This window comes from Gymnogyps californianus, chromosome 7 (genome assembly GCF_018139145.2).
Source record: "Gymnogyps californianus isolate 813 chromosome 7, ASM1813914v2, whole genome shotgun sequence".
Lineage (NCBI taxonomy): Eukaryota > Metazoa > Chordata > Aves > Accipitriformes > Cathartidae > Gymnogyps > Gymnogyps californianus.
In genome coordinates, this window is record NC_059477.1 from 28,670,054 (window position 1) to 28,694,855 (window position 24,802).

Sequence of the window (24,802 nt, forward strand, 5' to 3'; positions counted from 1 at the left end):
ATAGAATCATCTTTGTGTTACATTTTCTTTGAACTGTCATCATGTCCTTGTCTCCTTTGTGGTTTGTGTTGTTGTTTTTTGTTTTCTTTTTTCCTTCTCCTTGATTCTCTTTTCTGTCTCGGGCCTTTCATATTCTTCAACTTTGAGTTAAAATGACCTGTGTGTAGTTTGCAATGTGAATGCAGAATTTCATTTGTGTTTGGCACTTAATCAACAGGGAGCAAAGCCCAATGTCAAATTAACAGTACTTTGTTGTAGAACAGCACAGGAGAAGACAAAGTGTATTTTCTTTAAGTATGTGTGTGGATCTTCTGCGCAGATGTGCCTGAAACATATGTATATGCGCATTTGGAGGGCAGGTTGCCTTTATTTTGTTACAAATATGCCTTTTTCCTTTTTTTTTTTTTTTTTTAAGTAACGTTAAGGGCTAGAAGCATCACCCTCAGAACAAATGAAACAGTCAGTGTTTGGTGGTTGGTTTAACATCCTCTTTCCATTATGACTTGATCCTATCCTACACAAGATACCTGGTGTGGGTGTTGCCTTGTATTGAGGATAGACATGACACTAGCAGAGCTGCTGCTGTTAGCGGACTGCAGTCTGGCTGCTTTCTTTTGTCTTTAATCAGCTTTGGACCCCAGACTAAAGGCTGGAAGCATATGCCACATCCTTGTGTTCAAAATACAGCGTATGTGCACGTACACACACAAACACAGCATGAGTTTGTGTGACAATTATGCTGTTCTGATCATTACCATGGGGATACAGCAGTTTCCCACGGCTTCTCTATATGGAGCATTTGGATGCAACAGTCTGGCAGCTCACTAGCTCTGTAAAAGCAGAGTTTTTTGCCATGTCAGGTATTTTGTTACATTTCTCTGGAGGAGGGCTTTGGGTTTGGACTTGTAAAATACATGAAACTCAGCATCATCTCTGTAGTTCTCTGTGCCTACGTGTTGACTTCCCTGGAGCAGTCAGGCCCATGAGTAAGGTTTGTGTGTAAGAAAACACTTTACTGCAAACCTGCATGCTCACCATAGATGAAGGCTGAGGGAAGCTTGCTTTATATCCTAGAAACTTACACTGTAAGGAAACAAAGAAAAAACTAAGGGCAGTAGGAGACAACAGAGTGCATTCAGTTATTAAAAACCTATGGGCAGATTTTGCCTTTTAAGAAGTGGAGTTATGCAACTGAATTTCATATATGTTTTGGGAAAATATGAATGTTGATATTCATAAGATTGTTTATTTGGTGAGACAGATGTTGCTGTTCTTTCCTAATTCCTTTCTTAGAGCTCTGGTATATCACAAAGTTGAAGCATTGATTAAACAAGATATTAACCATTTAAAGGCTAAGAAGTGTTCTTTTCCTAAAAAGACAAACTATTCAGAGCCAGTAAGATACTTATAAGGACTTGTCTAGAATTAATAAGTTCAAGAAAATAATGTTGTTTTCAATTACTTTGAAGGTTGGAGGAGAAACTTTATTACTGCCTAATTTGATCTCTGGTTTAATGCATTCTGTGTATTTTTACCCTATAACTTCTATTTGAGTTACGCCATATATTTTAGACAGCTTTTAGCCTTGATTCAACAGTCACACATAATGAAGACTTCACCACATCTATTAGTAGTTTCTCCTAATGGCTAATCACTTTGCTGTTAACAGGGCGTTTTGTAACTTTACTGTGATGATTTATTCTTTTTGTCTGTTTTAAGTCTCCAGCCATTGGTTCTCATTATCTTAAAAACTTGACCTGTCAGTTGCAGGCAAGTTGCTTTATAACACTATATTGGTTAAATGATATTGAGAGGCTTTCTTTGTTTCTGCTGCTTTACACAAGTGTCGGCTTGTCCTCTAATAGCTCTCACAGCTCTTCTGTGATTCTGTTCCAGCCTTGAGACCCAGCATGGTTCCACAATAGCCCTAGGCAGGACCACAGGCTCTTCTTCTGCTCCCCAGTGTACTTGTCATGGTATCATGCCAATCCATTTACCTATAGCATCATGCTGTGGGGTTGTTGGGTTTTTTTTTCACCAAACCTTACTCAGATAACTAGTTGCCTCTGGGATTCTGATAAAAGTGTTGTGCTATTTTGGGATTCAGCCAGATGTTTTAATAGGTCATGTGAAAATACATGTTTGAAGAAGCAAAAAAATTGTGATGAGAGTCCCCTTCTCCCTAAATGTAAAATGAGGATTAGTGGAATTGGTGAAACACTCAGATTTCTGCATAAGTACTATGTTATCCCAAGGCTCTGTAACTCTCTTCCTCTCTTTTGAGCCTCCCACCACAAGTAACTTTTTTCAGATATGATTCTTTAAAAATATAATTATCTAAACACTCACCTTAGGGTAAGCTGACCCAGTGGTTCTGTGCATTTAAAACTATTAAATCTCTGCTAACACATCCATTAGAAATGAATTAAATAATGATGGGGATGAAGCTAAACCAAAGCACACAATTAATTAGATTTCATTTTCTATTGTGATGGATTCCTGGAGCTCTGTGGGCACTGACCAAAGATACATTTGCTTTTCTCATGTAGGGTAATTGGATTACTAGGTAGTATGAGTCTTTAATCTTTGCTGATAGAGTGAGATAAATGTCTGCTAAATACACTGAGCAAACAAGAGTAGCTTAAGAAAAGAAGTGACAAAAAAGGTGTCATGAATATAGAGGCTTAAGCAATATTTCTTCTGGTGATGGAGAGGAAAAAGCTGTTTTGTTGTCACTTGTCTGGTTAAACATACTGTGACAACAGGGGTAGCTGCTTCTCTGCACACTTTAATAATGTCTCCCTGTATGCACTGAGTGTTGAAATGGGGTGTTTCCTTTACATGTCTGCATAAGTGTCTTTGCTTTTCAGGGAACGGGTGTCTGAAAATACATGGAAATTTTTCTCTGTGAGGAACTCTGAAATACAGATCGGAAAAACTGAGGTGTCCGTAGTCATTTCTAGGGTTGAAAATGGACATCAGTTTTTCATCCTGTGATCAGGAGTGAAAATACAGTGTGTGCTTTGGTATTTTGGGGTTGGTGTGGGGGTGTGTTTGGGGTTTTTTTTAAGGTATTGGAACATAAAAAGAAATACGACAAAAATAAAATGACTTTACAATTCTGGTAATTCATCCTACCAATCACCACCCTAAAAAACCCAATGCCATTCATCTGTGACTAGTCATAGACCTGCATTCAAGCAAAAACAGAGCATGAAAATAGAGAAAAGATTATGGGCTGTGCTGTTTGGTGGGGGAAAATAAATAAATTGGGATTGTGCTGGTTTGAGATTGGAAGCAATTTCCTGTGGAAGACCTTTCCTCCTGACCTGTAATTTATGCCCTGCTTGAATACTGAGGCAGAACCTAATCTCTTTTGAATACCTGAGAAGCACAAGAGGAAGCATAGATGTAATTCCCAGCTGTGGGAAATACTGAGATCTGAGTACCTCTGCAGAGCTCCAGAGCCATCCTATGTAACCAGAGAGGGGGACTTTCAAAGAGACAGCATGTGGCCACCTTCTGTCCACCTTCCCTTAAAAGCCATCTGAGCTGAGTGTTTAACTCATCTGTGGTGCTTGGAAAACCTGGCACTTCAAGGAGCAGGTCTGGAGCACAAAACAAACAGCTTGAACTCCAGCAAGGGGGCAGACCACCTCCAGAAGTATCGATGTCCTGATGTCCTGTCATGGAGGCAGCTCTGGGCTGTGAGTGAGCTCAAGGGGTGGCTCACGTTCTGGGGGATCAGATCACTGCCAATTATAAATTCAACAGGGACTGTCAAATTCACTTGTTAAAGCTTGCTTACATTTGTTTTAATAGACATCCTGAATTTGCTCCATTTTAGGAAAGCCAGCAATAAAGAGCTAACACCCAGACTAGACTGTACAGACCAACTTCCCCTCTTTCTGGGTCATTTTGTGGCGGTAGGATTCTGGGAAACATGCAAATATACTCTGAACTGTTTCATAAATGCCAGAGAGGTCAATCTTCTTTCCTTGCTGTTCACAAGGAAGTGATTGATGCTTGGCACTTCTGTATAATAATAAAACATTTCCAAAGTTTATGGTCAATAAATTTGTGCAATAAAAAATGCATCCCAATGCTATTATAGTTCATACTTCCACTTCAATAACTTCACAGGCTAAGATAATGTAAGTTTTGGTCATGCTTTTTTCCTTTTCAAAGAGCAAAGACTTTGAAATTTCTTTTAAGCTAGTGCATGTTAAGGTTAGTGTCTCCTTCAACCAGTGATTTCTGCTGGAGTCAAAACTGTGATTTTAATTTGGATTTTCTATGAGTCTTTGCAAAATAGTGTGGTGTGGGACTTTAAGTGGGTGGCAAATATTCTCATGTTGGGGTTTTTTTTCTGGACACTTCTGAATACACCTGTATTTTTTTAGTGAAGTACCCCACAAAACTGGCTTTCTGATCAGGTATCTTTTCATGAAGTGTTTTGACATCTATAATCTAATCCAAAGTACAGTGCAATCACTGGTAAGTCTTCACTGCCTCTACCAATATTTGAATAAAAGCTTCAGGTAAAGAGAAGCTATAAAAGCACTCATCTTTCTTCAAGGCATAGAGTTTATAAGGTCTTTGTTTTTCTTTGTTCTTTTGTTTTGTTTTTTGCTGGCAGTCTCTCTTTTTTTTTCTGACTTCGGATTCAGACAGCAACAGTAAATGGGGCTGATAGAGGAGAGGGCTCGAGTCCTATTTCCACTGAAATGATGATGTGGGTTTGTGTTAAGAACTGTGCAGGCTCCTAATTGTTCATGTGAGGGATATAAATAGAGGTCGGAGACCAGATTAATGTGATTTTCAGTCACAGAAATCCCTAACTGTTCCAGAACCACATTTCAGCTAGCTTTAGAAATTAGCTTTAAAAGCTTTAAAGAGCCTTTGTTTTCCTTTTAAAACCTCCTGACAGTTTTTTTGATACTTTTGGATATGTTAGGCAACGTTTTGTCTTTGCTGTTTTCTGTGCAACCATGATAGTTACGCATCAATTCAGTTGCCAGAGCATAAATACAGAGGTAGTGGCATAACCTGGCTCCAGCCAACACTGCAGAACAGGGGTAGTTATTCTGTAAGTCCTGTGCCATACCTGCTAGCCTCATCTGAGGCACCTTAAGGGCTCTGCAACAGCACTATATCTGTCTGTGTGTAGGCAACCGAACTGACATGTTAATGTTTGCTCGTGCTTGCTTTTGAAAATGTCAGGAAACAAATAAACGCGGTGTAACCACCATCAACAGTCACTTGCCAAGGCGATCAGCTCCGGTGCGGGCACGTTCCGCAGCAGAGCAGGGGATCACGACGTGCAAGGGAGGGGTCCTGAGCCGGGGAAACACCAGGAGAGCGCGGAGGCCCAACAGGAGCCAGCAGCTCTCATGACAGAGAGCGGCTGACGAGGCGTGGACAGGGCCCGGAGTAACGGCGGCCACGCCCCACTCCCACAAAGGGCAGCCGGAGGGAGCGCTAGCGACCAGGACGGGCAAACAGGGCGTGGCGCGGCAGCCAGGGAGTGGCGCGGCAGCTTGCGCGGGAGGGTGCACAGGGAGGGCACCTCTTCAAAGGAGGGACATTCCACTGGCTGAGTGGAGAGGCTCAAAGGCCGCATAACCCAGCAACCGGGCACCGTTCTGTGGCCACCTGTGCACGTCAAGGGCACTCATCCTACCTGACCCTCGAGGCAGAATGGTGGGCATTCATCTGAGAGCAAAGGCTGCAGCTCCGGCTGGGGGGTCTGCGCCACCTACCCCAGCAGTGGCCAATGCCTCCACCCAGACGGAGCTGCTGAAGAGAGAGGGGCTGCAGTGCAGACCTCAGACTGCAGGAAGTGCCTAAACCTTTCTCCTGGGGCAGGGACAGGCAGCAGACCTGCCTGCAAAAGGTGTGCCCAGGTGGAGGACCTCCTGCAGCAGGTGGCTGAGCTGCAGGAGGAGGTGAGAAGGCTGCGTAACATCAGGGAGGCTGAGAAGGAGTTAGATAGCTGGTTCCAAGCGCAGTCTGCAGTGGACCCACAGCCGATGGCCGAACAGCCAAAAACTCCCCCACTGGCACACACGGAAGAGAGGGGGGCCAATAATGCAGAAGAATGGAAGCTTGCAACGACAAGGACCTGCAGGAGGCAGAGACTTCCCCCGAAGCCTGAAGTGCCCTTGCAGAACCGCTTCACCACTCTGCAGACAGAAGAGGAAAGACCCGTCACTGCAGGAGAGACGCTGGAGCTGAGTAAGGCAGCCCAATCCTCTCCCCGTATAACAACCACCACAACTAAAAAAAGGCGATGGATGATAGTAGTAGGCGACTCTCTTCTGAGAGGTACGGAGGCACCCATCTGCCAATCTGATGCACTCTCTAGAGAGGTGTGCTGCTTACTTGGGGGCTTGTATCAGGGATGTCACCAAGAGACTACCAAGCCTCGTACAGCCCACTGACTATTATCCGCTGCTGTTGTTTCACGTGGGCACCAGTGATACAGCCAGGAGCGGTCTGAGGAGTATCAAGAAGGACTACAAAGCCCTGGGAGTGGCAGTAAGGGACTCTGGAGTGCAGGCAGTTTTTTCATCAATCTCCCGGTCAAAGAGAAGGGGTCTGAAAGTGACAGACTAATCTGGTGTATCAACAAATGGTTATGGGACTGGTGCCACAGTCAGGGGTTTGGCTACTTAGACCATGGGACTCACTTTGAGAAACCTGATCTACTGGGCGCTGATGGGGTCCATCTGTCAGAGAAGGGGAAGAGCATCTTCACTCATAGGCTTGCCAAGCTGGTGAAGAGGGCTTTAAACTAAAGTTGCCAGGGGAGGGGAACCTCAATCCATTCCACTCTTACCAGTTCTATGCCAGTGCCGGCAATAGATGTCCAGAGCCTGGAGAGAGATCACAGGTCAGCTGGAGAGCACCTGAAGAGCAGCACAAAGGAATTCCAGCCAGTAAGTCAGCTTCATTGGGGGCCCAACTTAAATACCTCTATGCAAACGCACGTAGCATGAGGAATAAACAAGAGGAGTTAGAGGTGTGCGCATGCCTGCAGGGCTGCGATCTTATTGGTATCACGGAGACGCGGTGGGATGGCTTCTATGACTGGAGTGTTGGAATGGAAGGATACAGTCTCTTTAGGAAGGACAGACAGGGGAGACGAGGAGGAGGTCGCCCTCTATGTCAATGACCAGCTGGAGTGCATGGAGCTCCATCTGGGGATGGATGAGGAGCTGACCAAGAGCCTATGGGTCAGGATCAAAGGGAGGACAGGTGACATTATAGTGGGGGTCTGCTACAGGCCACCTAACCAGGAAGACTGAACGGATGAGGCCCTCTATAGACAGAAAGGAGCAGCCTCACATTCACAAGCCCTGGTCCTCATGGGGGACTTCAACCACCCCTATATCTGTTGGAGGGACAACACAGCGGGGCATAAGCAATCCAGGAGGTTCCTGGAATGTGTTGATGACAACGTCCTTCTCGAAGTAATAGAGGAGCCAATGAGCAGAGGTGCTATGCTGTACCTTATTCTCACCAACAAGGAGGGGCTGGTGGGGAACGTGAAGCTCAAGGGCAGCCTTGGCTGCAGTGACCGTGAAATGGTGGAGTTCAAGATTCTTAGGGCAGCGAGGAGGGCGCACAGCAAGCTTACTGCCCTGGGACTTCAGGAGAGCAGACTATGGCCTCTTCACGGATCTGCTTGGTAGAGTACCATGGGATACAGCCCTGGAGGGAAGAGGGTCCCAAGAAAGCTGGTTCATATTCAAGGGTCACCTCCTCCAAGCTCAGGAGCGATGCATCCCAACAAAGAGGAAGTCAGGCAAAAACGCCAGGAAGCCTGCATGGATGAACAAGGAGCTCCTGAACAAACTCAAACACAAAAAGGAAGCCTGCAGAGGGTGGAAGCAAGGACAGGTAGCCAGGAAGGAATACAGAGAAATTGTCCGAGCAGCCAGGGATCAGGTTAGGAAAGCCAAAGCCCTGATAGAATTAAATCTGGCCAGGGACGTCAAGGGTAACAAGAAAAGCTTCTATAGGTATGTCGATGATAAAAGGAAAACTAGGGAAAATGTGGGCCCTCTCTGGAAGGAAACGGGAGACCTAGTTACCCAGGATATGGAGAAGGCTGAGGTACTCAGTGACTTTTTTGCCTCAGTCTTCACTGGCAAGTGCTCCAGCTATACGGCCCAAGTCACAGAAGGTAGACAGGGACTGGGAGAATGAAGAACCACCCACAGTAGGACAAGATCAGGTTCAAGACCATCTAAGGAACCTGAAGGTGCACAAGTCCATGGGACCTGATGAGATGCATCTGTGGGTCCCGAGGGAACTGGCGGATGAAGCAGCTAAGGCACTATCCATCATATTTGAGAAGTTGTGGCAGTTTGGTGAAGTTCACGCTGACTGGAAAAGGGGAAACGTAACCTCCATTTTTAAAAAGGGAAAAAAGGAAGACCTGGGGAACTACAGGCCAGTCAGTCTCACCTCTGTGCCCAGGAAGATCATGGAACGGATCCTCCTGGAAGCTATGCTATGGCACATGGAAAATAAGGAGGTGATTGGTGACAGCCACCATGGCTTCACTAAAGGCAAATCATGCCTGACAAATTTGGTGGCCTTCTACGATGAGGTTACAGCATTGGTGGATAAGGGAAGAGCAATGGACGTCATCTACCTGGACTTGTGCAAAATATTTGACACTATCCCACATGACATCCTCATCTCTAAATTGGAGAGACATGGATTTGATGGATGGACCACTCAGTGGATAAGGAATTGGCTGGATGGTCTCACTCAAAGAGTTGCAGTCAACGGCTTGATGTCCGAGTGGAGACCAGTGACGAGTGGAGTTCCTCAGGGGTCGATATTGGGACCGGCGCTGTTTAACATCTTTGTCGGTGACATGGACAGTGGGATAGAGTGCACCCTCAGCAAGTTTGCTGATGACACCAAGCTGTGTGGTGCAGTCGACACGCTGGAGGGAAGGGATGCCATCCAGAGGGACCTTGACAGGCTTGAGAGGTGGGCCCATGCGAACCTCATGAAGTTCACCAAGGCCAAGTGCAAGGTCCTGCCCATGGGTCAGTGCAATCCCAAGCACAAATACAGGCTGGGCGATGAGTGGATTGAGAGCAGCCCTGTGGAGAAGGACTTGGGGGTGTTGGTTGATGAGAAGCTCAACATGACTTGGCAAAGTGCACTTGCAGCCCAGAAAGCCAGTCATATCCTGCGCTGCATCAAAAGAAGTGTGGCTGGCAAACTGAGGGAGGTGATTCTCCCCCTCTACTCTACTCTCGTGACACCCCACCTGGAGTACTGTGTTCAACTCTGGGGCCCCCAGTGTAATAAAGACATGGACTTGTTGGAGTGAGTCCAGAGGAGGGCCACAAAGATGATCAGGGGGCTGGAGCATCTCCCCTATGAGGACAGGCTGAGAGAGTTGAGGTTGTTTGGCCTGGAGAAGAGAAGCTCCAGGGAGACCTTATAGAGGCCTTCCAGTACTTAAAGGGGGCCTACAGGAAAGATGGGAAGGGACTCTTTATCAGGGAGTGTAATGATAGGATGAAGGGTAACAGTTTTAAACTGAAAGAGGGTAGATTTAGATTAGATATTAGGAGGAAATTCTTACTGTGAGGGTGGTGAGACACTGGAACAGGTTGCCCAGAGAAGTTGTGGATGCCCCCTCCCTGGGAGTGTTCAATGGGGCTTTGAGCAACCTGGTCTAGTGCAAGGTGTCCCTGCCCATGGCATAGGGGTTGGAACTAGATGATCTTTAAGGTCCCTTCCAACCCAAACCATTCTATGATTCTAAAAATAGTGTGGACTGAAAAAGCCCTGAATTTTCCTTCATTATTTATTAAAAAATGAACAAGTTTTTTGGTTTTTTTTCTTGATTTTACCCCTCTTTTCTCCCAAAACTTAAAATTTTGATTAAGAAAACGTTTAGAAGATGAACTAGTAGAGAACAGAAGCTACTCACTTTTTTCCACGTCCATCTTGTAAGAAACTGTTCTCTAAAAACTCATTCTGAAAGGTAGTTTCAAGGAATTCGTTTCCCATAGCAGATATCAGGGATATATACTATTCTGGGATACTTTGCCTGTTTGGGAATGCCTGTTCTCTGTTAGGTTTTGGAGGGTTTGTGGAGTGATGGTGGGGAGACACAGGAAAAAGACAGCAAAATTAGAACTGAGACAGGAGGAAGGTATCAGTGGTCAGGATCTGAGACTTTGCTTGACAAGGGATTCATCTTGCCAGGCTGAGTTTAACCTAATTATCCGGGCTCCTCCTGAGAGAGAATAACAATCTCCAGAAAACAACTTCTCCCATCATCCTAAGAAAGGTGTCTACAAAACTAGAGGCCATGTGAAACTAATCCTAACCTATCTCTTTGCCTTCCTCTCAAGCTGACTTTGTGAAATGAAAATTATGACTTAATACCTTTGCTTTCTGTTTTTGATAAAGCTTTAAACATTTCTCTTCAAACAGTCTTATCAGGAGATGACATGTGCCCTCTGCTTTGTCCTCATGCTTTCTATCTCATTTCTGCTGTCCTCGTGCATGCTGATGGCATATGATGTAGCTTTTTCTACACAAAAAATGTAGAATCACATTTCTACACCTGTCCAGTCCTGCACAATAGCTCATATCTCTGACTTCTGGATTTTTCTTCTTGGTCCATAAAAGCCACAGCAATATTTTGTGCATTTAGGCAGTCCTTCAGCCTCACTGCAGCTCTGGCACCCCAATTTATAATCTATTACCAGCTGCTGTCCCCCTTCTGAACTGCCACACAACAGCAGCCTACAGGGAAAATTGATGCCTCCAAATTCATCTATGAATGCCAGGGATTAATTTAGGCACAGAAAGGTAGTTCATAAGGAGTCCTCAGTGTTCATGTATAAAAATACTCCAGTAGATTTGCAGCTTTTGAGGAGCGAGTTTAAAAGAAGAAAACATGGCAATTGATGGCCAAAAGGAGACTGCATGTGGGAGAAAATACACGGTCACTTGTAAGCTGCAATCTGCTGAAACCCAGAGGGTTCTTTTAAGTTTGTCTTTTCTCTGATCTGTGTTTGTTTATTCCAGCAGAACATGTTTTTGTCTGGAAGATATTTTGTGCCTCGAATAAAACATACGGCTTTGCACAAAGAGCTCTCTATTTTCAACTAGTATCAACCATTTATGAACTTCATTGTGGAAACTGCACAAATAGAAATGTGAAGATTCCAGCTTTTAAGGACAGGCTTTTCTCTTTGACTGGTGAGGTCGTAGTATCTATCTCTTTTCCTTGTAAAACTTGCATATTGCCAATAAAAGAATTTGGGGCCTCTTTCTAGCAGATAACAAAGATAGAACAATTTTTACATCCCTGGACTTAAAGCTACTCATGACCTTGTTCCATGAACTGTTACTTTTAGATAAATAACTTGGGCTTAAATTAGAAGTATTTTTCTTCGTATAGGTCCTCTCTTTGCCTCATTTATTCTGTTATAGTCAAACGGAATATCGCTACAGAAACAGAACCACACTGTGTGTGACACTATAAACACACAATAAGCTACACTTTCTGTGGTGAAGAAGCAAGTAGGCCAAATAGACGAGAGGACAAAGAGGAGGAGTAAAGAAAAAATCAGTCTCTTTGTAAGTGCTGGGAACCTGAAGTTCAGAGCTCGTTCAAGGTCACTCAGGAGCTGTGCACCAGAGATGAGATTTAACCAGGCTTTCTGAATCTGAGGCCAGCATTGCAATCACTAAAATATCTCTTCATCCAGAAGTTTTCAGTCACTTGACATTTGTGTTAATGCCTGACTCTTGACTTCAGTGTTTCAGCTTTGATAAAGCCATACTGGCTTCACTTAAGATGAAAAGAGTTTAAAAAAAAAAAAAAAAAAAGCAGGGGACTGTTTGTTGTGAAGGCTCCTCCATGGTATGTGAAAAGAGCTCTGTCAACTCACTTTCACTGAATTTGTCCCAGAAATGATCTGAGTAAAACCTTACTGTAAGGATAGAGCCTCAACAGACCAATATGATCCGTGGTTGCTTGCACTGCTAGTTGACAAAAAGGAGGCATCTTGTCCTTTCAGCATGAATAGTTTAGGGAAATATTTGCCAACACAAATCAGGGGTGTTTCTATACTTTTTCCAGATTTATTTGTCTATGGTAGAAAACAGCTGGCCTTATGCCAATACCTGGCATGTGATAATTGTGGAGAATCGGTCTGGAGAGCACAGGACTTTGCAGATGTTAAGAGAAAGTGACAGACCGAGGTGGGCTCATCTAACTTGAAGGTCCGGGCTATTATTATTATTATTACTATTATTACCACCAGTAGGGCCTGAGCATTTTCAGATAATTTGGGGATTGGCTTCTATGGGTTTGATCTGTGGGATATGCCATCACCGTTTTCGGAGGGGCACTTTATTTTCATGATCTTAATGTCTTTCTGATGTGCTGCCCAGTCCTTTAGGGGAGTGAAAGGCGGTGGGGGGAAAAGCAGAAATAAGGCTGTGCCTACAAGATATACAGCTTGTGCAGAAGTATCACTGCTGGGTAAAGTTACTGGAAGAGGCCACCTTGTGGAAGCCAATAACACAACTGCCCATTTCTGCAAACCACTGGCTCATGAGCAGGCGGATTCAGAGGGATTTTTTGGTTTTGGGACTGATTATTAGCTATTATTGACTAGGCAGGGAAAAAAAAGCCCCTTTTTTGAGACTTCTGTCAGTGCAGTTTCATGGGCTGACATACAGAGTGCTTAAATTGTAGCATTTAACCTAATGGAGGCAAACAGCTTTGCAATTTCAATATTTTCAAGAATATCTCCTTCTCTCTCTTTCTCTCCCTTCCCTTTTCTTGTACCCGACTGCCAATTCCCCAATAACTACTGGGATTCTGTTTATTTATAACAGGTTTTAGAGAGGCAGCTTGTCATAATATCAGCGATGACTCTCCAGGTTTCTAATTTGTTACTTGTTTTTCTAATAGTGCTTGCCTCTGCTTCTGCTCTTTTCAAATGCTCTCATTGCTGCTAATTTTCTATTTAGATTATATTCAGAAAATTATTATTATTATTTTTAACTATATACTCAAAGTCACTTCCCTGTTTTTATAGAAAGAAGGAAAAAGCTTGGGACATGCATCTATAAGCAAAGGATAGCTGCTATGTACCAAAAATGACATTAAAAAGGAAGTCAATAACAGGTCCTGTGAACAGACAGCTCCTGCCAAGGTACATAGGTACCCAACTTAGGGGCAAAGCCAGAACACGGAGGCAGGATATGGGGTACACTGACAATCTGGGATGTAGAGTGCTTCCATGTGTTTCAGAAGGAGGTGTGTTTCATGTAGCTCTTGTTTTCCCATGGAATTTTCCTTGTGTTATCATTTTGACACATCACGTGTGTGAGTGTGACTGGTGGTCAGGGTTTGGCTTGAATAGGCCAAAGCCAGAGAAGGCAAATGGTTTACAGGACAACATTTTAACAGGTGGGTTAAAGAATGAATTGCAATGTTGCTGTTTGTTTTCTTTGTTAAAGTAGAAATGTAAAATACCCATAACCCTACAATGGGATTAATGCCAGACTGTTTTCAGAACCTAAAAAAATAGAAACATGTGGCACAAAACATGTTAGTAATGCTGGTGTATGTTTTTCTACCTGAAAGGAAAGATTAAAAAGAAAAGTCTTGTTAAAAACACATAAAACTATGCAAAACAGTTAAAATGTTTTTAAAAACGTTTGAAGTCATCAAATAGAATAGAAGATAGGGACCTGTTTTTTACTTGAGAGGAAACATGTCAAATGAACTGTGAATAAGCTTGGTGATTTTTCCATTTGGGGAGGCAGAGACAAGTTGTTTTTAAAGTACCTAAATGAGGGTTGAGTGGTTATATGACATCTAATAAATTAAAGGAGTGACAGCCTGTCTCCTGAGTGATTCCTTGCAGTCACCCCTGTTGGGATCCTAGGGGGAAAAAAAAAAATCGAGTCTTTCTCCTGCCTGGCGTAGCAGCAAAGTATTACAGCAGAACCCAGAAAAACAGACCAGTAATGTGGTAGAGCCTCCAAAAAAGAGAAATCAAACAAAAGATGCTCTCAGTCAATGAATCTGATGGGTAATGGCAAAAGATGCCTCATCATTGTGTAGAGAGGAGTAAGAGTTGTTAGTCTGAAAACATCCTATGTTAACACAGCTTGTAAATCAGTGTGCTCTCAATGAAAGGAGTGGCAGGTAAGCTAGTGTTAATGTCAGATTTATGTTAACATACATCTGAGGAAATCAATACAAGGTAACACTGTTTGCATAGGGTAAACAGATTTCTGGCATGTTTGCTGCTTTTGATTATCCAAAATCGGGTACGCAGAGCTGTGAGTTTGCACTGCACTGTGCAAACCAGAGGGTAGTTCTGCGCAGAGAAACCAACACATTTCAATAAAGCATCAGAAAGAGCTTAGAGCCAATTTTCCCTGTTGCTTGGCACAGGGGTAGGGGCTGCCCTTTACAACAGCTTGTTTCTTTCGTCTGAATCTTACTCGCTTGCACATCAACTTGTTCCTGGGGCAGTCTCTTTAACTCTGCCAGGAAAGTGTAAACTGAATTCTTTGTATGGAGAAGGGAGTGTGCGGGAAATCTTAGACACAACCAAAACAAAGGACTTACAAGAACCTGTTCTCAAGGGAAAAGGTGCATGTAAGGATGCTCAAAATGTTCCTTTCTTCGCTGTGCAGTTAGATCTGAAAGGCCATATGCAAATCTAGTCAGAAATAGTATTTCATCCTAACTGGACTGATTTTAAATGCTTTTTGAAATCCTAACCTGTTCTCTCATCAGTGGCTGAAATTTTCATCAGCTGCAAGCTACAGTGTATTTAACAAAAAGTTGGGAAATTCTGCATCTCTGCAGCTCTGATTTTTCACTCCTGTACTGTGGTACTACCTGTTTTATACCTTTAATATCCAGTTGTTGGTTTAGTGTAACTTTTTCCTAGGAGAGCTGTTAGTGTGCTTGGTCTCTGACCCCTTAATGAAACATGGATTGTTTACAGCTAATGAAGATCACAGCAGCCCATTTTAATTTGAGGCTAATTTTCCTGGGCCCAACCAAAACCTATAAACCATAAAGAGCATAAGTGGGGCCTGACTGAAGGCCTGAGGTTGTTCAGTCCTCAATTCCCTATCCTGCCCTCATGCCACTAGAAGTTATTTCTTTTCATAATGAACAGAGGATGCGACATTCCCAGCAGGACGGGGCCGTGGGGAAGCAGAGAGATTTTGCCAGCCTTCGGCTGCCACTGCTGCACCAGATGTGATGGACTGGGGCTTCGGGCTCTGAGCAATGTCTTTGTACCCCAGAGGCAGGGCACACCAAGCTTCATATACCAGTTCTCGTTTTCCAAGAGTGCAAGCTTATGTTCTCACATCCCCAGGTGTGGAGATGTCTCCAGTTTGGGAACTGCTATGTTGCATCCGATCCTTTTGACCTGTATGGGACCAGTTTCATTACAGCAAAACCTTTCTCAGTGAGAAAGATACAGAAACACTTCACCAAAGAGCATATTTCTTTCTATCCCTCTCCTACCCTGAAAGAGCAGGTTAGTTTTGTACAGTGAACTGTTAGGATGTATTTCCCCTTAGAAGGATCCATCTTCCAAATCCCGAAGGTGCACAATGTCTTTTTGTGGCGGAAAACTTCTACACAGATTCCTCTTTAGGTAAGAAAAGTAAGGGGGAAAAAAAAAAATATGGCTCTTTGCTACAACTTCACTCCAGACACAACAACATTGGTAACATTTATTTCTAGACTGTGTGATATTTGGTTTCTGCACCACAGGACGGAAGACTGATTTTCTTACTGCTTCTCCCAAACCCATCAGTATTAATAATCCAAATAATAAATCCAAAAAGGACTCCTCAACTCCCTCCCTTACAAGAATAGCCTCTGTGTGTTGTGTTTTGGTTGATATAATATTTCTGCTTTGTTTAATTCAGAAGCATTTATTTTTCCTTCCATCATTCATTTTTCTGCATTAAGTTAGTGGTTCTGTGGGGATTCAGTTGATTAATGACTAATTTCCATCCTATGCATGCTCAAGAGGAACCTGCTTTTACAGTACTTCCCTCCAAAATAATATAATCTTAAAAGAGGGGGAAGTTTAGGGAAGCAAAACTTTCATGTGAAAACGAAAACCCGGTAAACTGCAATGGAAAAATGGAACGTGTTGGAAACATTTGTATTTCAGTAGTTTCCTGGGTGTGAGAGCACTTCTCCTGAACTGGATGCATTCATGCATTCCATTTTGACTGTCCCAGCAGCTGAAGGTGTTACTGTCACCAACAGGTTGGTGTCATGACCCACTTGGAGGTTAAACCTCTACCGGCTTAACTGGCTGTCTGAATTCCTGCCAGCTTATTTCAGTTTCCTTCTTAGAGAGCTAGAAAAGGATGGGTAAACACAGAATCATGATCTTTAGTCCCCTAAGAGGGAACAGAAGCAGGGATAGCAAGTGCATTGCTCTAGGAGGTGCAACAGATTGGTGGCAGAGTCAAGAATTGGTCCCAAATCCAACTGTCTGCTTAGTTCTTCATATTCACACTTGTGGTACAGGCATTCCGCTCCTGGTCTGAGCTTCTCCAAAATAGCCCATAAATACTCCCTGAACTGCTAAATGTATCCTCTGAGACATCAAAAACCAAGAAATGAGCAATCAGCTCTCAGCGATGACTGAAGACCTCCAAAACCCCATCCGATGCTTGGAAGTGTGCAACACTTCCGAGTGCCTGTCTTTGCAGGGAGGAAGACGTGGTCTTTGTAAATGAAGTGAACCTGAAATTTTGCAGTAAAATTCAGTCAGGTCCTGGTAATGGCTGATGTGTGAGGGAGAGCCAAGCCTTCCTCTGCAGGATCACCACATTTCTTTTACTTGCAATATTTTAAGCATTTGTATATGATGTTGATGTACCCTTAATAATAACACAGAATTCAATGAAATACCACAGGCATTTTGGCAACTGTCCTTTTTCAAGGAATTAACCATTTGAATTAGTATGTCAGCAAGTGAATTGAAATGCAGGCAGATATTGCAGACACCTGATTTGAATTTCATTGTTTCCCACTGTGCTGGGTTTGTGTAGTGAGGGAGGGGCTACAGGGCTGGCTCCTGGGCGAAGCTGCTAGAAGCTTCCCTGGCTCCAACCTGGACCCGCCTCTGGCCAAGGCCGAGCCAATCAGGGATGGCGGTAGCGCCTCTGTGATAGCATATTTAAGATGGGGAAAAAAAAAAAAAAAAGGACTGCTGGGGGAGAGAGTAAGATGGAGGAGGAGGAAGAAGAAGAGCTACAGTAAAAAGAGAAGGAGAGGAAGAAGAAGATGGAAGAAGAAGAAGAGGAGCTCCAGTGAGGAGAGGAGTGGGATGTGAGAGAAACAACCATGCGCACACTGAGGTCAGTGAAGAAGGAGAGGGGGGAGGTGCTCCAGAGCGGAGATTCCCCTGCAGCCTGTGGAGGACCCCATGGTGGAGCTGGTGGCTGGGCCCGGAGAAGGCTGTGACTCTGTGGGAGAGCCCATGCTGGAGCAGTTTGTGGAGGACTGCAGTGTGCGGAAAGGACTTGAGTTAGAGAAACTCATGGAGGGCTGACCCCCATGAGAGGAACCCCACGCTGGAGCAGGGGAAGAGTGTGAGGAGTCCTCCCTCTGTGGAAGGAGCGGCAGAGACAATGTGGGATGAACTGACCGTGACCCCCATTCCCATCCCCCTGCGCCGCTGGAGGGGAGGAGGTAGAGGTGTTGGGAGCAAAGCTGCGCCCAGGAAGAAGGGAGGGGTGGGGGGAAGGTGTGTTTTTAAGATATGGTTCTATTTCTCATCATCCTACTCTGATTTGGTGGTTACCAAATTAAATTGGTTTATTTTTCCCCAAAATTGAGTCCATTTTTCCTGTGACCATAATTGGTGAGTGATCCCTCCCTGTCCTTGTCTCGACCCATGAGCTTTTTGTTATATTTTCTCCTCCCCATCCTGCCAGGGGGGAGGAGTGAGCGCTCGCTCACTATCGTGCTTTGTGGCTGGCTGGGCTTAAACCACGACACACACGTCACAAGAGCCATAGGCATCTGGCAAAGGACACCAACAAGCCAACCTTCTCCGGTTACTTCCTTATGCTTCTTCTGAGGATGCCACAATCTTTTAATAGGTATTTCAATGCAATTATAGATTCTTCTCTTTTTTTTCTTGTTGGAGATGAACCAGAGGCAGAGTTCTGTTGCTAAATCAATTAGAAAGAAAACTACAGGTGCTCTTGTAATGCTGCTTGCAGGAAGACAGATTTCCTGATAAATCAGTTCCTCTGACACGCTGTTAATGAGAAATTAAGAACTGCGTTGTACTCTGTGCCTGGGCCTGACTGACTTCAATTTCTTTCCTTTCCTTTTTGAGTGTAAAATATATTGGGGGGGAAAACAAAAGGTATACTAATTCCTAGCACAAAGCAGAATTTTATTTCTAATATGCACATTTATGTATCAGTCTAGACACAGATAAATTGTTAATATGCTGATAGAACTTTCCTTTGCCAACTTCAAGGATGCACAAAAAAAAGTTCTCTGATTACTAAAAATAAAGCATCTTGTCAAAATGTTCTGAAGTAAACTTGTCAAGTAAGATGTCAGAAATGAGTATGTAGCATCTTACCAACGAATCAGGAAGAGCTGCAACATAAGGTCAATCTACAAATATAGCATACCAATTTTGGACCATCATCTTCTCCTGTCTTAGACTTTGACCATGTGTCTGTGAGTTGCTTTGCGAATGAAGTTTTAGCCAACTGTGTTGGATGGACTGATGTATGAGCGTGCAGGTTCTGATCCTGCAAAGTATGAAATGCCTTGTAAGAGCTGTGGAGTGTCCAGTGTCGGCTGTGATGGGAAGTGAAAATGTTCAAATGCTGTGTCTCTTTGCTTATGAATGTAAAATACATGTTTTGGCATCAAAATGGTTCTGTTGTGCTGGTATTGGACCACATCAAGTGGAAAACAGTCTCAGCCTTCAAAACAAAGTCATGCACTTGCCTTGCCTGTGTTACTGGGAAGTTACCATCCATACTAGGACTGGAAAAGGAGAAGCAGGATCCCTCAGCTGTCACAGTTCATAGTCACAGTGCAAGCCTACCTTCCTCAGCCCTTAGACATAAAATGCCAGTCTGAATTGTAACAGCTGAGAAGTCAGCTGTTTTGTTGTGTCTGGTCCACAGAGGGTAACCTCCATGCACAAGATGAAGTTTGCAGCTGGAGCTGATAAGGTATTAAACTACAGCAGCAAAAATTTCTAGACTCTCTCTATCAGTGTCTCAGGGACTTTTGCTATGATTTTTTTTTTCTGGTTTTTTTTTGTATGGTTTGTTGGTTGGGTTTTGGATTTTTTTTGGTGTTGATTTTTTTTTTTTTTTTTTCCTACTGCCAAGGGCAGTGAGCAGGTTGTGCTGACCCTAGTTAGCTAGAATCTCTCTCAGCAGAAGATGGACTCTGCACTGGGCTAACTCATGATACTTACATGTCTTAATTTTCTGACAGCAGCTGAAATTTGTTAGCTGTTCATAGGCAGACTGGTCTCACAAGATCATTTTTCTTCTACAGATAATTACTTTTCCCCATGAGATTTCACAAAGGCAGTACGTACACACACAAACACACACACGCACACATATTCTATTTTTAAAAAATCCTCTATTTGCTGTTTCATTAAGCTGTGGGTAGACAATCTGCATGTCTCTAGTGATACATTCTGGCTTTGTGTTCAAAGTCTGTTGATCTCAAGTTTTACTAGATGAATTGCTTCCTGTCGGTCCTTCCTTTTTTTGGTACATCTCTTTGAAAAGATATTTTTTGTTTGACACAGAGCGGAACTGGAATCTTTTTCAGTGCGGTAGGTATCAAAGGCATGGTCCCTAACACAGCAGGGTAGGTCAGTAGTTAAAGGTCTTCATGTTTTGCTAATGTAGATTAGAAGAGCTCTGCTGAAGCCAGCAGAACTGAATCAGTTTGTATCAGATGGGGATGTGGTCAGTATATTTAAGGATGGAGTGGATGCCTTTAAAAAGTAAGATAGTTGGCTTTTCTTCTGGTGACTATTTCAGTTGGTCACACCCCATGTGCAGTTAATATTATATTCATGGTGGACTAAACCATACTCCGTTACCACTCAGATCTACATGGACCTGACTTCATGGGAATGCCAAGCTTATGAATATTAAGCATTCTTTTGTTTCTGTTTCTGAGGTAAAAGTTAGGAGCTGAATTGCTAGGTAAATAGGCTAATCTTTAAATAAGTGGCTAACCATGGCCTGCCAACACAAAGTATTGACCAGTCAACACAAGTTGGACCCCACCAGAAATTGTGTTCTTTGCTTCATGATTAACTTATGTAAGTTCAGGATAATCTGTCTGACCTTTACTAGTTAGTTATGAGGCAAAATCACAGACAAGTGCGACTCTACGTCCACATTAATTGCTGTAAGCCGCTTTTGCTCATCTGTGGGCAGTGGTTTGTGCAGTGCTAAGGAGGTTCTCGCTGTGTTCTTGGTGGCTTGAGAGAGGACGCAAAGTCTTCTCTCCATAAAAAGTGCTATCAAATATGGAAAAAGAAAATAAATGAAGAAAAATCATTCCAGGATGATATTTTAATCTGAGTGGATGTATTAATGAAAGCGCTGTGAACAAATGTCTAGATCAGCCCTTCTTGCCACTGGATGTATGAGTTGCTAAGTAAGATCAGCCTTTTTGCTCAGGCATCTGAGGTGGTATCATACCATTCCTATCTAGCTGATAATGCCCATTTTATCTTCTACCACTCTCCCTATACCCCTGAATATGTAAAATTTGCGGTATTTAAAGGCCTGGCTATCACTTCACTGAGCTCACTAGTGAAATCTCCACTGATGTCAATGATATCAGGTAAAACCCCAAATAATTCCATGTTTTACAATAAACCACCCAAGCCAAGGGCTGCTTGAAGAAGGCATTCCCTAGCACCAAAACAACAAGGTCCTACCAGTCCTCATATCCTCAGCTAAAAGCCCTTTGGCTCTTGATTCTTATAAAGTGTCTGCTCACCATGTTCACGTGCACCCAGTGATGGTGAACATGTAGTGTTTTGCAGGAAAACCTGCTTCCTTTTCCACCATGGGGCAGGTTAGATGGTGATTTCCTGTATCTTTTCTCATTTTTATCAGCTGGCATACATCCTCCCTCACCAATGAACAACTTTGTGTAATAGCAAGGCACTACTTACAATAAAGTAATTTAACTGCAAGCCATCGGAAATGGTGTGTGGTCACAAAAAGCACAATGTTATACAAAGCAAAACACCAGAGGTAAAAAAAAAATCTTATCAAAGAAAAGGCAAAGCAAAGAAAATCAGAATGTGTGTTAAAGATAAATATTATGTCACGACCTTAAAAATTCCAACTGGGATTCTGCTATTCAGAATAGTCCTTGGAAATGATTTTCAAAGGTTAGCTGCATCTGAAAAAGGAACAAAATAAAGTTTGATCACCCAGGGATTTGCAAACGTGTTTGTGGGAGCCACCAGAAGGCCCTGTACTGATGACCTGAATGGAGGAAGAAATAGTTCAGCTTTCCAACCAAGCAAGCGGGAGTGAATGTTCTGTAAACATTTGAATATCAAAGGAGGCCTTTTAAAACCAAAACCTTACTTCACAGGAAGCCACTTTAATGAACACACACCAGAAAAAATAAATTATAGGGCTGGAATACATTACTTGGTGAGATCACACCATTTTGAGGCCTGTCATTTTCCAAAGACTTTTCTGTGCAGGTCAAGGAGCAAGCTCTGATCTGAACCTCATGGTATGATTAGTAAGGCAACAGAAAGAAGCTTAGGTTCAGAAAGGACCTGAATTAATGTGTAACATTTGAGAATGCACCTGGAGCCAGCTGCTACTAGAAAAACAGTAGACACTTGGTATGCAGTAATCCTTTCAGCAGGCTTAATGAAGCTTTGTCTCACAGATAGTCCCTTCTGGCTTATAATTTCTTATTACGCTATGTCCTTGCTGAATCACTTATTGCTGATGAAACAGAACTATTACAATACCTAAAAGCTGTGTTGAAGTCTGGGCTCGGTTTTTGATGCATCTTTTCAGGTGGACAAAGATACAGAGAAGCCTTAAAAAGCCGTCTTATGGATAGGCACCTTGAGTGCAACAGTTCCAGTTTGGTGAAGGGGAAATTACATTCCCATCCGTTCTGTACCACAGTCCCATGCACCGACAACATCCATTTACCTCCAATAAATTAAATGCGAAAGCATGAGGAAAAAAACAGAGTTTATTAATTTCACCTTTTTTCTTTTCTCTTTTCTGGAATTCCTTTCAAAGTAGTAGGACTATTTTCAATCTCTTGGAGCTTCACTTTAAAAGCGAACTTCAGATACATCCATTTTTGAGCAAGCAGTGAAACACTTGTAGCCACGTCTACCCTGTGCAAAGTTTCTGTACATTTTACTGGCAGACACAAGCAAATTTTTTTTTTTCTTTTTTTATGTCAAAAGTACACATGGGTTCACTGAAGGGTTAGACAACTTCATGTCTCTTAATAGTAACCTGGTCGTTACTTCCAACTCCAGATGTCTCTGTACCGCTAATTACAGTAAATCAGGAAACTGTACTGAGGAAAAAAATTCTCTCAATATGTCCTCATTATTATATTCCTCAGTTAGCTCTAGACCCCTGCTGGAGCTGGGAGGCTGAACTCAATGGGCTCAGGTCCACCCTAGTGCAATGCTTATGTCCACCTTACATGTAAAACCTTTGCAAAAAACAATCTGGTTTTGATATAGAGAGCCTGACACAGGCAGAAACAATGTAACTAAGCAGGAAATATAGGAGCAGAATCACAAGTATGATGGGAGATAAAGATGAAAAAGAATTATGTCAGTATAGATCCACTGACGGCAATGAAAATGTGCTGATTTACACCAACTGTAGTCTTTACTAAGGTAACAGTATAAAAGTATCACTGGGAGTATAACAAATGTTTCTTTCCAGGCACAATGGATTACAGCCAGCCATGTGAGTTGCATGTGCTTACACCAGGGTTTAATTTGGCACAACAGCTATAAGCATGATGTGGCTTAGCAAATGATTTATGTTGGCTTTGTAGGCAGCTGACAGCAGAGATCTCCCTATAAAACCATATTGGCGAGGTACAGGAAGAGAAGTGAGTGGCATCCCGGATGGCATGGCCACCCGAATCTGTACAATGATATTTGTGTTGTCTCAGTCCATCTGCATGAGCAAAGGACACAGAAGAAATGCATGACCGGAGCCATAAAGATCCTCAGATCGGGGTGGACAGGTTATTTTGTCTTGTGATGATCCGTTCACCCATGGAGGGTGTTGGAAGGGATAATTCTCCAGGGGTCATCAGACAGGGATGTTGTCCCTGCATAGGCCACTGGATTTGGCAGAGAGGTCAGTGTGTTTCCAGTCTGGCTCCTCTTTTCCTGCTACTATAGTGGGAATGGGTTTGTCCTTAGGTTAGCAGCTTGAGAAGAGAAGGTGGGGAACAATCCATTGCTCTAAGAAAAACTGGTGCAAACTGGCATTGCTATGGTTTCCCCTGGGGTGTTTGGTAATGAACCACCAGAGCTGAGCTATTTGGTCATACCATCTAATTTGACATCATGTGGGGGTGTAACAACTTGGGCAAATCCAGAGAAGCAGCTCTGGCCCAGCAGAAAGTAATGAAAATGGAGTGTGCCAGAGATATTGTGAAGGGGTGAGCAAACTGCACATCCCTGAAAAATAGCAAGCATGCACAAAATACCAGTAGTTCATATTGATCACTTATCTGAAAAAGCATGTGGTAAAGATGTTCTGGGTGGCTATCATCACATGTGTTGTGACCTGACTTTTCTACATAGAATTGGCTCTGTTTGCAAGCAACAGCACTGACTTGGAAAACAGGCTGCTTTTCTTATTTTAAATTAACCAGTTATGAAAATATTTTTTTAAGACAATTATTCAGAAAGTATCATATTTCAAAGTTATTGACTCTTTCAAATAATACTTAAAAAAAAAAGCGTCTGGCATGTGGCCATGGACAGAGACAGGACTATGGTTTAGATGAACTGTGTGTTCCTGGACTAGTAACTCTCACTGTGTTGCTTTGCCTTTGAGTGTAGCAACCAGGGCAAGACTGATGACTGAACTGACCCTCAGAAGCACAGAGAAGACATAAATGTGATCTGGAGAACCAAAGCTGGAGTGTGTGCTCACATGAGCTAGGCACACAGGTAATTTAAGGCAGCTTCCTTTATGGAAAAAGCAGATATATAATGATAGGTGTGTAAATATAATTATTATTAATACAAATAGGTGGAGAAGAATATATGTTGAGAGTATTTCCAGTCATTAAGGCATGCACTGGAATAGATAGTAGTGCTGTGGTTAGCACACTGTGAACTTCCCATGTTTTATCTCTGAAATGATTTGAGATCACCCATCTGCTTCTGTTCTGCAAGCTGGCTGCTCCTTGTGAAAGAAATTGCTTTGTGTATCCCATCAGGACGTAGCTTGAAATATTAGCTTACATTTTTGGCTTTCTCTCTAGTAGACACCATATGAGTAGACACCACCAAAGGATTCATGCATGGTCTAATGTGCTGTGGCACAGGAATATGCCCAGAACAAGCTTCCATGCTGTGAATGTAAGGAAACATATTCCACAACAGGAGCAGGAGTTAGATTTCCGTGTTGTTTTTTTTTTCTTTTCCTTTTCTGATTTTTCACTTTCACC